Source organism: Raphanus sativus, chromosome 6 (genome assembly GCF_000801105.2).
Source record: "Raphanus sativus cultivar WK10039 chromosome 6, ASM80110v3, whole genome shotgun sequence".
In the NCBI taxonomy this organism is placed as follows: domain Eukaryota; kingdom Viridiplantae; phylum Streptophyta; class Magnoliopsida; order Brassicales; family Brassicaceae; genus Raphanus; species Raphanus sativus.
The window spans coordinates 39,401,598-39,414,859 of NC_079516.1; the positions used below are offsets into that span (position 1 = coordinate 39,401,598).

Consider the following 13,262-nt stretch of genomic DNA (forward strand, 5'->3'; position numbering starts at 1 on the left):
ATTCTACAGATTTTAGTTTAACGGGTTTTAAATAGATTTCTACATTTGGACCCGCCCTTTTATATTTTTTAGTTTTATATTCTTTTAGAAATTTAATTTTTATATTTATATGTTTTATTCATATTTGTGTTTTTCATTGTATAACATTTCTCTTAAATAATTAATAGGAGGTTTTAATCATTGTATTAAATAGTTTGACCATACATATATCACTATGTTATGTTTCTATTTTAATAGTATTGATTAGATTCGGATTGCCTTTAAAAGAGCTGGTATATTTTTTTGTTTTACATATTTTAAAATTTTAATTTTTATATTTATATTTTTAATCATATTTATATTTTTCTTTGTATAATATTCCTTTTAAATAATTAATAAGAGGTTTTAATAATTATCGTAAAATAATTTGACCATGCATATATCAAAAGGTCATATTCCTGTTTTAGTATATTGATATTATATAATGAAAAAAAAATGTAAATAAAAACATAAATATAAAAATTAAATTTATAAAAAATGTAAAACAAAAAATATACCCGCCTTTCTAAGGGCGGGTCAAAATCTAGTTTGAAGTGTTAAAACGCATCACCCGTGGACCGTGGCGTTAAAATTATTTCATCAGGACGGTTCTATATTTTTTCTTTTACCGGTTCTATATTATTTGAAACAGATAACACATTTTGAACAATAATTAATTATCATCTTTAATTGTCATAAAATATGTATTGGTTATCTTTTCTACTTTTGAATTTGATATTTTAGGAGGTTAAGGGAACTTTGTAGTGCAATATATATCCATCAAAATCTAGTGTTTGACTTCATAAAAATTTGAGATTTAAAATGCAAACATTATTTGAGGCGTGACAAGGTCCCTTAGGATTCAAAAATACACTATTTAGCCAGCTTTAAAATTCCTTTTCCTACAAAAAGGATTTAAAATGCAAACATTATTTGAGGCGTGACAAGGTCCCTTAGGATTCAAAAATACACTATTTAGCCAGCTTTAAAATTCCTTTTCCTACAAAAAGGTTCAGCCACTATCTAGTAAAGCAATTAAAGAAGCAATAGTTTTCTATCCTTGCTAGGATATGTTGTTAAACAGAGAGACACTGACATATAAACATATTAGTATTTCTGTTTATACTAAGTGTTACTTTACTATTCTTTTCATGTCGCATAAAAATGTCATTTTATAATTTCAATGCAATTTATATTTACTTCAACTAAATATTAATTGCAAAATGCATTGGTTTTATAAATAATATTAATGAAAATATAAATGTATTTCAATTAATTTTTTAATATGTGTGAAAAATGTCTAATTAACATTCTTTGTGAAATGGAGAGAATAACAAACTATTAAGATTTTTATTAAATTCTTATAGTCTCCAAACTTTAAAATTGATTCTAAGAGCATCTGCAAAAGACACTATATAACTTCAAATATGAAGTTTTTCTCTCTCCAAAAAGCTCTAAATATAGAGCGTCACTACTCAAAACTTCAAATTTGAAGTTTCATACTTTTCATTGCATTTTGGTCCTTACATTTACATATTATATTTATGATTCTTAAATATTTCCCTTTAATCTTTTTAATCCTTCAAAATTTTATAACTTATAAATATTTCAAATTTGTTTTTATAATTTTAATTTTTACAAATAAAATTAAATAGAACTTTAAAATAAGGTTTTTTCAAAACTAGATTTAGAATACAACAATATTAGAAAATAAACTTAACAAATGCATTAATTGATCATATATGGAAGTATTACGAAAATAGTTTTATAGAATAATGTAATATTTTATTTGTAGTTTGATCTTTAATCATGTATTTCTATGTAAAATTATATATTTTACTGTATCATTTTGTTAATTAATATTTCTATAATATTTTTATATATTTTCTATTTATTAATAAAGTTTTATGAATTTAAATTAAGTATTAAAAATATTATAATATAAAATATAATTTTTTGATAAGTTTGAAGCTTTAATTTTGGAAAAAAATAATTTAAATCTTCTAAATAGAATGTCTTTTTTGGAGATGTTCTAAATCTGCTGTCTTTTAACAACGTTGAAGTTATAATCCAATTATATCAAAAATACAAGCGACCATCCTAAAATTTGCATGCATGAACAATATTGGGCTGAAATCTAACTGAACCCATTAAAATTTATATCTAATCTATTAAAACTGAAGTACAAAAAAGAAATAACCCTTAGTTTTTCTCAAAAATTACCAACTTATGCCATTGAGTTAATAAACTGTAGTTTTAATTAATACCTAACCAGCAAAAAAGTTCACGCCACTTAACATTTAATAACACTAACCAAACAGAAATTCGAAACTGTCCTTTCATTGTCTCCAGCATCATCGGTCTATCTTTCTCTGCAAATTAAAACCATATAAATATTTATTAACCACATGTGCTACTTAACAACATAATTCGATGCAAAATATATAATGCTTTCAAATTTATACATTCAAATAAACATTCTTCGCCATGCAAGGAACTTTTGTTCATATAAACCATTGATTTGATGTATGTATTTTGTGTTTAATATGATCTTTTTATGATCAATTGTATAGTTTGTAACAATGTATTTTTTAATCATGGAAAAAATGTATGTATTTTGTGTTTAATCTGATCTTTTTATGATCAATTGTATAGTTTGTAACAACGTATTTTTGTAATCATGGAAAATGTTATATTAAAAAATAAACTACGTATTTAGTTAACTAATAAGATTTTTTAATATTCTTAAACGTTACCTACTACCACAACATAAATCAAACCACGGCGATACAATTGGTCAAGCGAATAAAATCTAATCTTGCTAATCATGTAGAACTATTAATTTTTTTCTATTTTATCGCACTCTCATCATAACAAAAAAGAAAATCATAAACTAAAAAATTGGTATATTCTTAAAATCATAACTTACAAATCACGTTAAGCTAATCTTGAAAATTTAAACTTGCTAATCACATAGGACTAAAATTCAATTATTCCTATACAACATTCCAAAGTTTTTCCTATTTAATCGCACTCATCATAACAGAAAGGAAATCATTAAATAACCAAATCGACATATTAATCTTTACAAGCAAGATTTTCCTTTTTCTATGATCATTTAAATAAACACAAGGAATGTGTATTTAATAATTCAAAACTGTATATTCTACTATCAAATATTCTGAATCACCAGTTACAAAAAAAAATTCTGAATCACACCTAACAATTTTTTTTCTTTAAATACTACAGCTAGATTTTTGACCCGTTCGACCGAGCGGAAGTCAATTTTCATTTTTATCTTTGATTGTGCTTATGTTATACATGATTTACAATGTGTGTACTAATATAACATTTTGAGAAATAACAATGTGCTTAATTATATAGAATATTATTTTTTCGTATACGGTAAATTATATGACCGATATTTATTGGAAATAATATAAACAAATCCAAATTTTGTATAATTAAATTTATGTTAAATTTATATTAATCTTTATGTTGCTGATGTATCTATATTATTAAGTACACAATTGGATTGTTTGGAAACAAAGATACTATAATAAATGAGATATGTTTGGAAACATCGATATTAGAGATAAATATTTTCTTTTATTTACACATTTGTTCATTGTATTTTTAATAAATTAATAACAAATGAGAATTGTTTAGAAACATGAATAACATATTTAATACTTCTTTTTATTTAAACATTTAGCCATTGTTTTATAATAAATTAAACAACACTCTTTCTATATTTCTTTTTATTTACAATTATATCACTATATTTACAATTCTATATGGTGAAAATAAAAACACAAACTGAAATATAAATACTATATAATATAAAACAATTTAAAAACTGTATTATTACCTTATTTAGTTTAGTCAAATATAAAAATTTCAAGTGTTCAATTTTCAAAAAAAAAATCATAAAAGTAAGAAAAAAAGTAATGGCTTATGTTATTAATAAAAATTGGAAATCCATTATATCAGTTTTAAAATATATAAAATGGACTAATCTAATTACCTAAAAACATTGTTTTGTCTAAAATAATCATAAAATAAAATTTAAATTTCATATACATATTTAAAATCATAATAATAATTTAAAGTTGATTTATATCAAAAATTTATTTAAAATATGTATATATTCAAAAGAATATTTTTACTAAAATATTTTCGAATAACCATTATTAAAAGATGTTTTCAATATATATAAAAAATACAACAAAAAGATTAATTTCATATACCAACTTAAATTATAGTTTTTATATTTCACATTAAACTTTAAGAAAATAATATATGTGATTATTTATAAAAAGGTACATATAAAATACTATTAATTATATGATTATTTATATGACGGATCAATACAATTAATTATATGATGACATATATATGATACATAATAGTGACTAGGACTGGGCGTTAGGTATCCATTCCGGTTCGTTTCAGATCTCTTTGGGTTTCAGGTTTCCGAGGTCAAAAGATTTCATTCTCATTCATATATTTCTAAATTTCAGTTCGAATTATGACTAGGGCTGGGCGTTCAGGTATCCATTCGGGTTTGTTTCGAATCTGTTTGGATTTTGGGTTTCCGTGGTCAAAGATTTCAGCCACATTCAGATATTTCTAAATTTTAGTTCGAATTATATTCGGATCTTTGCGGGTTCAGTTCGGGTTCAAATAACCCATTTAAATTATTTTTTAAATTCATTATATATTTTTAATTTCTTAAAAACTATAAATAAAATAATATATTGTATATAAATCTAAATAACATATGTCAAAATACCTAAACTTAACATATAAATTGGTTTGGTTTAAATTTTGGATCAAATAAAAATTATTTTAAATATTTTTGGTGTTTTGAGTGTATTTCCACTATGTTAGATATTTACATTTGACTATTTTATATATTTTCAAGTATTTAAACCAACCTAAAAGATCATATATATTCTGGATGCTTTTATATACATTAAAACTAAAAATAATTAATATATATATATATATAAGTGTATAAATCTTTTTCGGATACATTTTGATATCCAAAATACTTTGGTTTGAATTGGTTATGATTTCGGTTGTCTAAATATCAAAATTTTGAATAAGTTGGATATTTAATCAATTTTTGTTCGGGTTTGGTATTACTATTTCGGATCGTGATCGGTTCGGTTCTTCAGATTTGAATTTTTTTATCTAACTTTGATATTGACATGAAAAATAAATTAACAACAATATATTTTTGAAATATATACCCGCACGGGCGTGCGGGTCAAAATCTAGTAATACTTTATTTCTCGAGAAATCAATGTTTTTTTTGTACATTTGTACTGCGTGCAGATAGATTTTATACATTTTAATTTTTTTTAACTAATTATAATTACTAAGTTGTAAAAATTTAAAACATTTAAACTGATTAAGTGTTCTTCCTTGATAGATATTGAAAAACTATATAATAAAATAACTAATGGATTTAATTACAAAACTTTTATATTTTTAACAATAAAAATGGTTGGAATAACTTTTGTGTTACTGTTATCTTGGGACCGATTGAAATGAAGTATAACTTTATGTTCTTGCTGTATAATTTAAGGTGTAGGTCTATTTGTTTTATATTTTTGTTGTAACTTTCTAAAATGCTATTTTTTTGCTGTGAAAATAAATTTCTCTATAGCTATATTTTAATTTTATAGAGATTTTTTCCAGATTTATTAAAGAAAACAAAGCTTAATAATTGATATATTATGATTCTAAATTAAACTTTAGCTATTTAGAACACCTACCAATTACAACCAATAAACCTTTTTAGTTTCAAAAAAAACCAATAAACCTTTCTATGTTTTTTTTTTTTGAATTATACAGAGGTATCCTGGCCCTACCGAAGTGGTCCAGACTAGTCACGTGTTGCCACATGTCGGTCCTCTGTCCCTGGCGATGCCGAAATGTTAATTCCCCAGTGGCCGAGATTCGAACCCAGGTGGCGGAACTCACAGCTGTGAACCCTTTACCAACTGAGCTAGAAGCCCCGGTTAAACCTTTCTATGTTACCCAACATTTTTAATGGAAAATCATGAAATAGATACAACGATCAAAAGAGTGGTTTTGGTGGCCTCTTGAAGTTGCAGTGAAGCCTTGGTGGATGGAATTGAGTTTGTGGGTTGGAAGTGGCTCGGTCTGGTTTTCCCTTTCGGCTCCGGAGACTGCTTCTCGAGTAGGCGGTGTTAACTTCTTTGGTCTCCTTCGTCAGAGTGAGTTGCCTTTTGTACCATGGGCTTCAAATCTGTGTGATGGCAGAAATACCTCCCCTTGGTTCTCAAGGATGGCGTGTGTGTCGAGATCCTCTTTCTTCCTAGTTGTTGTGGGGAGTTGGGGCACTCTCGGTTGTTTCTCGCGTAGGAGTCTTTCATCCCAACACCGTTTGTTAGCCGTTTGGTTCACCATGGTGGATCAGCATCAGCTCCTTTTTTCTTGAGGTTGGTGGTGTGTCAGCATCTCAGCCTGATTGTCTTTGTGGGTTTCAGTGTTTTGGGCATTTCGTCATAAAGGGAGTGGCGAGCCACATCGACGGTGAAATAAGGGTTTGCGATGTGAGAGCCAACTCGTTGTTCCACTTCGGCGATGTGGCGGTGAGGGAGCGTGCTGTTTGAGTAGGTCGGTCAGTTAGGACCGGGTTACCTTTTTAGTTTGTTGTCTTTCTCTACTGCTTTCTAGTCAGCTTCATCAGATGTGTCGTTCTGTGTGATGTCTTTTCAGTTTGGAGTTTTGTGTGGACTGATGACTACCCTTTTGAGTTTGTCATTCGAAATGTCGCTTTCTACCAAGTCCGGTTCATGTTTTAACAGAAGTCTTCCCTTGCACAACAACTGTGTTTAGTTCTTTTATGCTATCTTCTCTTTTCATTTTATATTTTGTTTTGCAATTGACATTTGCTAGTTCAGGGTTTAAATGTCCGGTGTGTCTTTAGTTCTCTCTACTGCTGTCTTAGTTTTAATTCAGTATTTCCGTTTCTTGTCATTTTTTTTTTGTAAAAATTTCTTGTCATTTTTGTTGTATGTCAAAATAGAAATTGGTAAAAAAAACTTAGCATAAGAAACACAAAAAGGTGGTTTCTTATTATCGCATCAGAAATTAATAATTGGGTGTCTCAAACCCGTCATTTTTGACCGAACGTCATTTGAGAAATAAGAGAAGATTCCTTTACCTAACTAGTAGCTTTACTGAGATCTATATGCTGCTATTCAGTTTAGTGGACAAAAGGAAGGATCCAATGTTGTTCCTAGGGGCTACTTACGTTTGTGAGAGAAAAATTGCGGACAAGGTTTGCTTAATAACATCTTCAAAATCGCCAGGTTTTCTATGCTGAGCCATGCCTCACTATGTAATAAAAGAGACGGCAGCCTTTAAGCCCCTAATCTACATCCTATATATTAGGACCCAAAGATGGAATCTCTAATTTAGTTGGTCGGATTTTTTACAAAATTTTCTTCTTTGTTTCAAATAAAACAAAATAATTTGCTATAATTTTATGCTCTAGTTGTTAGATAGTCTATTTTTACACGTCCTGCTATTTTAACCTTCAAAATTTTTAATCTCCACCTATATTGATAAAACTGTTTTATTCAACTTTAAATCTTCATTATTTTCATATTTAGTGTCATTTTCTTTACTTAAATGGTTTATCTATAATATTGTATTCATAATTTTTAACTTCACTTTTTAATTTTATAATCAAAAAATACACCAATAGATAATATTTACAAAAATTTCATACATTATTTTAAAACGTTAAATACTTTTATTAAGTCTTTTCTGTTGAGACAAATTTATAGTTTGTATTATTTTTAAGAGATAGCACGAGGATTTTGTATAGGTTATAAATGGTATATATAAATATTTACTAGTATATATAGTAAAAAGATTTAATATTTTTTTCGAACTTTAAAATGTTTAATATTGAAGAATGAAAAAAACATTTGGCCATAACCCCAAATGGCTAGGCACGGCAATGTTTCTATGCTTGTCTTGAAGGGTTCATCCTCGCTGACCGGACTTGTAAGCCTTGAAGGGTACAAAATAACTTCATTTTTTTAGTGACCGGACTTCCAGCTAAGCTAAGCTAATCATATAAGCTTTTAATCTCCTTCAAGTAATTAATCATCGATTAATCAGTCTTGGAAACGGTTTGAAGGCATCTTTGAAGCTCAAATAATCTAGAGGAAGACACCCCATGAGATTTTACATATTCAGCTTATCTATCGTCTGAAATCTCATTCAGGCCAAAACCCACCAAGGCACCACTGGTTTTAAACATCTTAACATAGCAAAGATAACATTACCTGCTCTCTCCCATTGTTTTACTAGTAAGCTAAACATTTTTTTCTCTTTATATACAAATGCTTTTTCAGTATTGGATTTGTAATTTCAGAGTTCAGGTAGATACAAAGCAAACATTCCATATCAGATTAGAGTTTTTGAGTAAATAAATTCCTGTTGAAGGAAGAGAAGAAGTAAGAAACCGTGTGGGAGGCAATTAAAGAGTCTAACGGTGAGGTAAATGGGAAGTATATAGCATACGACATTGTTTGTTTCTACTTTGTTTATGTCCTTCCAAGAACGTATTAATAATTTACATCATTGATAATACTTGATAATACTTGAGTACATGTTTCATATCAAAAGAACTAGAGCTTCATCAGCTAAACTGCGCAGATATTTGTTTCTACTTTTTAATAAGTATTTAATTTGTATAAGTGATACTTTATATTTTTAAAATATACCTATATTAAATAGTTTTTAACATGATATTTCTAAACACAACAATTTTATAGTTTATATCGAGGGAATTTATTTATTTTTTAAATCTTGTATTACTCACATTTTTAAATATAACCCGTGCATCCATGTAAATATACTTTTATTTTTTATAGATAAAAAATTTATGATAATATATAATCAATTTTTTATACACTATTTAAAATATGGAGTTATATATTTATACTTTTCAACATTTATTATATTGAATTTACATTGGCTATTATTTATAAGAAAATATATGTAAAATAATATATATATATTATATATATATATAATATATATATATATATATACATTTTTCATGGTTGTTTACTTAGGATCTGACATGTTTTTCTGTTACCATCCGCAAACACAGTTTTTTCGGTTGGTAACAGTTGTTGGCGTTTAACAACAATCATAAAAACGTTATAAATTGCTTCAACCCGCTCTGAACTGGTTAAAATCAGAAGCTGATTCTCGCTAGCGTTCACGGTTGCGGTTGAATAAATAAATATAAAAATATTTTTTAAAATTTTTTTTTTAAATATATATATATATATCTTAATTTAAATTCACAAACAATATCATAATTTATTTTATAAAATCTTTAAACTAAGAATATTCATTATAAATTTTAAACATTAACATATGTACATATATAAACAAATATTCGTTTAAATTTTTAGTATAAATCTTCAAAAACAAATTATTGAAATTATAACTTTCATCTAAATTAAAAATTAAATAAATAAGCATATTATTATTAATTATATTATATTAATAATTATTATATTTATCACAATAGTATTTTTATATTTTTACGATATTATAATATGTTAATATTTTTACCACTGCTGTTCAACCAGTCATGCCCTTAATCAATATATCAATAATTATTTTTCATGTTTATTATATATATTTTAAGTCTATGTTTTAGCACTGATTAGTTTGAAAATTGATTTAGGTATGTTTTGGTTGTTTAATTTAACAAAAACTAGATCATGACCCGCCCGGGCGGGCGGGTTTATTGTTTGCTTCACGAAATTTTAATCTACGATGTAAATTATTTTAAATTATATAGTTTTGAGTTGTATAATACTTAGGGGGTGTATTGTATTGAGACTTTTAGGTGATTTGTATTAAATTGACAATTTCATTATTATTCAAACATGAATTTCAAAAACTCATTTAAAATCCACTGTTATTGAACTTGATATTTCGTAAAGTACTTTGAAATCTACTGTTATTGAAAATATTTTAAGTTGTCGAGTTTTAAATTTTTCAGGTGATTTTAAGGTGTTTGGGTGAAGTTTCTTAGTTAAAAATATTAAAACTCAAATCTCATAGTTTTAGGTGATATTCTAAAGTAGTTTGACAAAAATCACCTAAATCTCTGCAACTTATTGAAATCATCTGAAACTTCATTAAAAATCAAATCACATCAAATGTTAAATTGAATACACCCCCCTTAGTCTTGCTGAGTGATTTTATTTGATTGGAACTGCATGTATTCAAAATTTTCTGAAGGTAGATAAACGTGTTAACAGTGAAAAAGCTGGTGATGATGGTTGGTGACGGTGAAAAAGCTTGTGAAAGAGAATCCATTAGCTTTGAAGAAACGACATGATCGGTAAAGAAAACAAAACTATATTTCTTAATACATTGTCTTTGAGGTTTTAGATGTTCGTTCGTAAGTGTTTTTATTTCCTGTCTTCACTCCCTACAAAGCAGAAAAAATGCATTAGATCAGTAATAGAAAATGGTTTATAAACACAAACTATAAACAATATTTACAGTTTCATCAGTAAGGATGCACTCTAATGTGTCTCCTCCATAAGGTGTGTTTTGTTTCCAACAATGAAGTACTTTAACTCGAATTCTCCAATTGGCTCTGAGAGGTTTTACACCATTAATTAGAACTGGAGTTCTTGGTTTCGACATTGTGATTTTTGGGAGTTTTTTGTGAATGTGGAATGATGAATACGAAGACTACTATTTATGAACATATTTTAGTGGGATTAAAAAAATTAGGTTTAATAAATACAAAATATTGCGATTTAGTTGAAATATCGATTTTAGGTATAGAAAAATAAACTTGGAGAAGTGGTTTTCCATATTTGATTTTGACCGAGATTTTTTAATCTCCATATGTGATTGTAACATAGATTTTATAGCAGAAGAATCAACTTGGAGAAAAAAAATTATATTTTGTAACTATAAATTGATCCCGATTTTATTGAAACCATAATCTTTAAATAATAGAAAAAACTTGGAGAAGGGGTTTTACATATTTGATTATGACCAATATTTTTAAATATCTATATTTGATATTTGATTGTAACAGAGATTTAGGGATAGAAAACTCAACTTGAGGAAAAGGTTTTTCTAAAATCGATATTTTTGTTACTATAGATTGATATTTTTGTTATTCAATAAGAGTATACGGAAATATATTCAATTTAAAAAAGCACTTTGGATTTATTACAAATTAGAAAATCAAATGTTTATTATTATACAGTGTCGTTGCTAACATATAATAAAAATAGAAATAAATGTTTTGTCTAATAGATGTCTAATGTGTAACGTATAATAAGATAGATAAATGTAAAACTTAAAACGTAAAAATTATAATAAGTTATATGTTATTAGTAAAGATAAACTATACAGTGCCCAAGTTATCTTTACTAACACCAACTTAGTATTGAGTTTGTTATAAAACTATATATTGTCGGACTCGCTATAATGACTCTCAGGACCATGTCAGGTCGGTTGTGTCGTTTTACGTAAAACTTATAGTAAGATAGATATAATAAGATATATGGGTCAAATTATAATAAGATATATGGGTGTAAATGTTACGATGTGTGAAATGTAAAACATGCTATATTGAACTATTTTAGGAAATATTTAAATGAAAAGTTAGGTTATTAATAATAATGTGATGTCCAACTTAAAAATCCACCTATAGATAAGTTGTAATGTTTCTGTTTTAATAAGATAGATATAATAAATGCTAAAAGTTAGGATTAAGTAATTTATAAGTGGTACTAAAATGTTATTTAGGACATGATCGTTTTAAACCGTTTTAAACCTTTTAAATTTAAAATCTTGTTCCAATTAGCGTACCTAACGAGGATGTGACTGTCAATAATTCCCACTAGTATGTTCAAGTTAAGAAAAAAAAAAGTTAAGAAATAAAGGAACGTACCTAATGATTATGTGAGTGTCAAAGGTGGCAGACCCAACCCTAAATTTAAGGGGTGTCAACAGTTGGGCTTTGGCCCAGAGTGAAAATTAATTTAAGAAAAAATCAGAAGAAAAAGGAGCATTACATGTCGAACCCTGGTTACATTGGTCAGATGAAGAGAATGCTAACCGAATGACCTACACAATAATCCATTCATTATCACAAAACAGTTAAAATTATATTTAACTTGTGGCAGCTGACCTACTATTAGTTAACGTAGGTCCGCTTTTGAGTGTCAATAATTCTCACGAGTCAGCTTTTCTCTCTTTAGTTTTATTTTCTCAAACTCTCACTAGAACCTTCAAACAAACTTCTAGTTTTCAGGTGGCCGGCGAACTCATCGCTGTCGGTCGCCAGTCGCCACCCCTTCTTTTATTTTTTGTTTGTCTTGTAGTATATATTCGATCTCCAGAACGATTTCAAGCTTCCGGTTAGCGGATTGTACTTTCGCTTGGTGATACTTTTGTTGTATAGTTTTTGTTTTATTCTCCCCTTCTCCTCTGTACTTCAACCTATGATTTCTGAAAAATCAGATTTCACTCATCCTTTATGAATGCAAGAGACTCTCTCTCTTATTGTTGGGATATCCTTGATTTACTATTCTAAAAGGAGTTAATTTTTGCCTCAAGTGTTTGCAAAGTATCAAGTGTTTGATGGATAGTTAAATCAAGTTTTTACAAGTTAACTTCAATGATTTATGGCAGATTCGGATAAGATGGAGCTTCCATTATAGGAAGTGTTCTGTCAATAATATGTTCCAAATCATTTGAAGATCTTGGTGCACTCATTAATCTTGGCAAACTGATGATAGGTTTGTTGGATTCAATGAAGATTTAGGAGGAAGGAGACAACAATTGGACTTTCGAGAGGTTAGTTAATATCGGAATCTGAAGATTCAAGACAGAAAAGGCGGTTCTAGACTGGCAATATATTTTCCTTGTTACCTTTCACTCTACCACTCACAACACGATACTGGACAGCCCATCAATGTCCACAGAGCATTCGGAGCTGGATGTTCTACATGTCTTCACTTCGAGAGAGATCCTATCTTCATTTTGGATTGGATAGTGGACTGTAGACTAATTGTATTAGGTTTTATTTCATTCCTCTTGTAATCAATATGTCCATTGGGCTTATGCAATGAATATAATGTTGACAAAAAAAGAATATGTGACTGAATCTGTCATATTGATTTGATGGA

At 27.7% G+C, this 13,262-nt stretch overlaps 1 long non-coding RNA gene across 1 annotated transcript; it reads left to right on the forward strand.

Moving 5' to 3' along the window:
* Positions 1–12,290: 12,290 nt before the first annotated feature.
* LOC108809066 (uncharacterized) lies at positions 12,291–13,262 on the forward strand. Its single transcript, XR_001942775.2, has 2 exons — positions 12,291–12,491; positions 12,873–13,262. It is a non-coding gene; the product is annotated as an uncharacterized LOC108809066 (long non-coding RNA).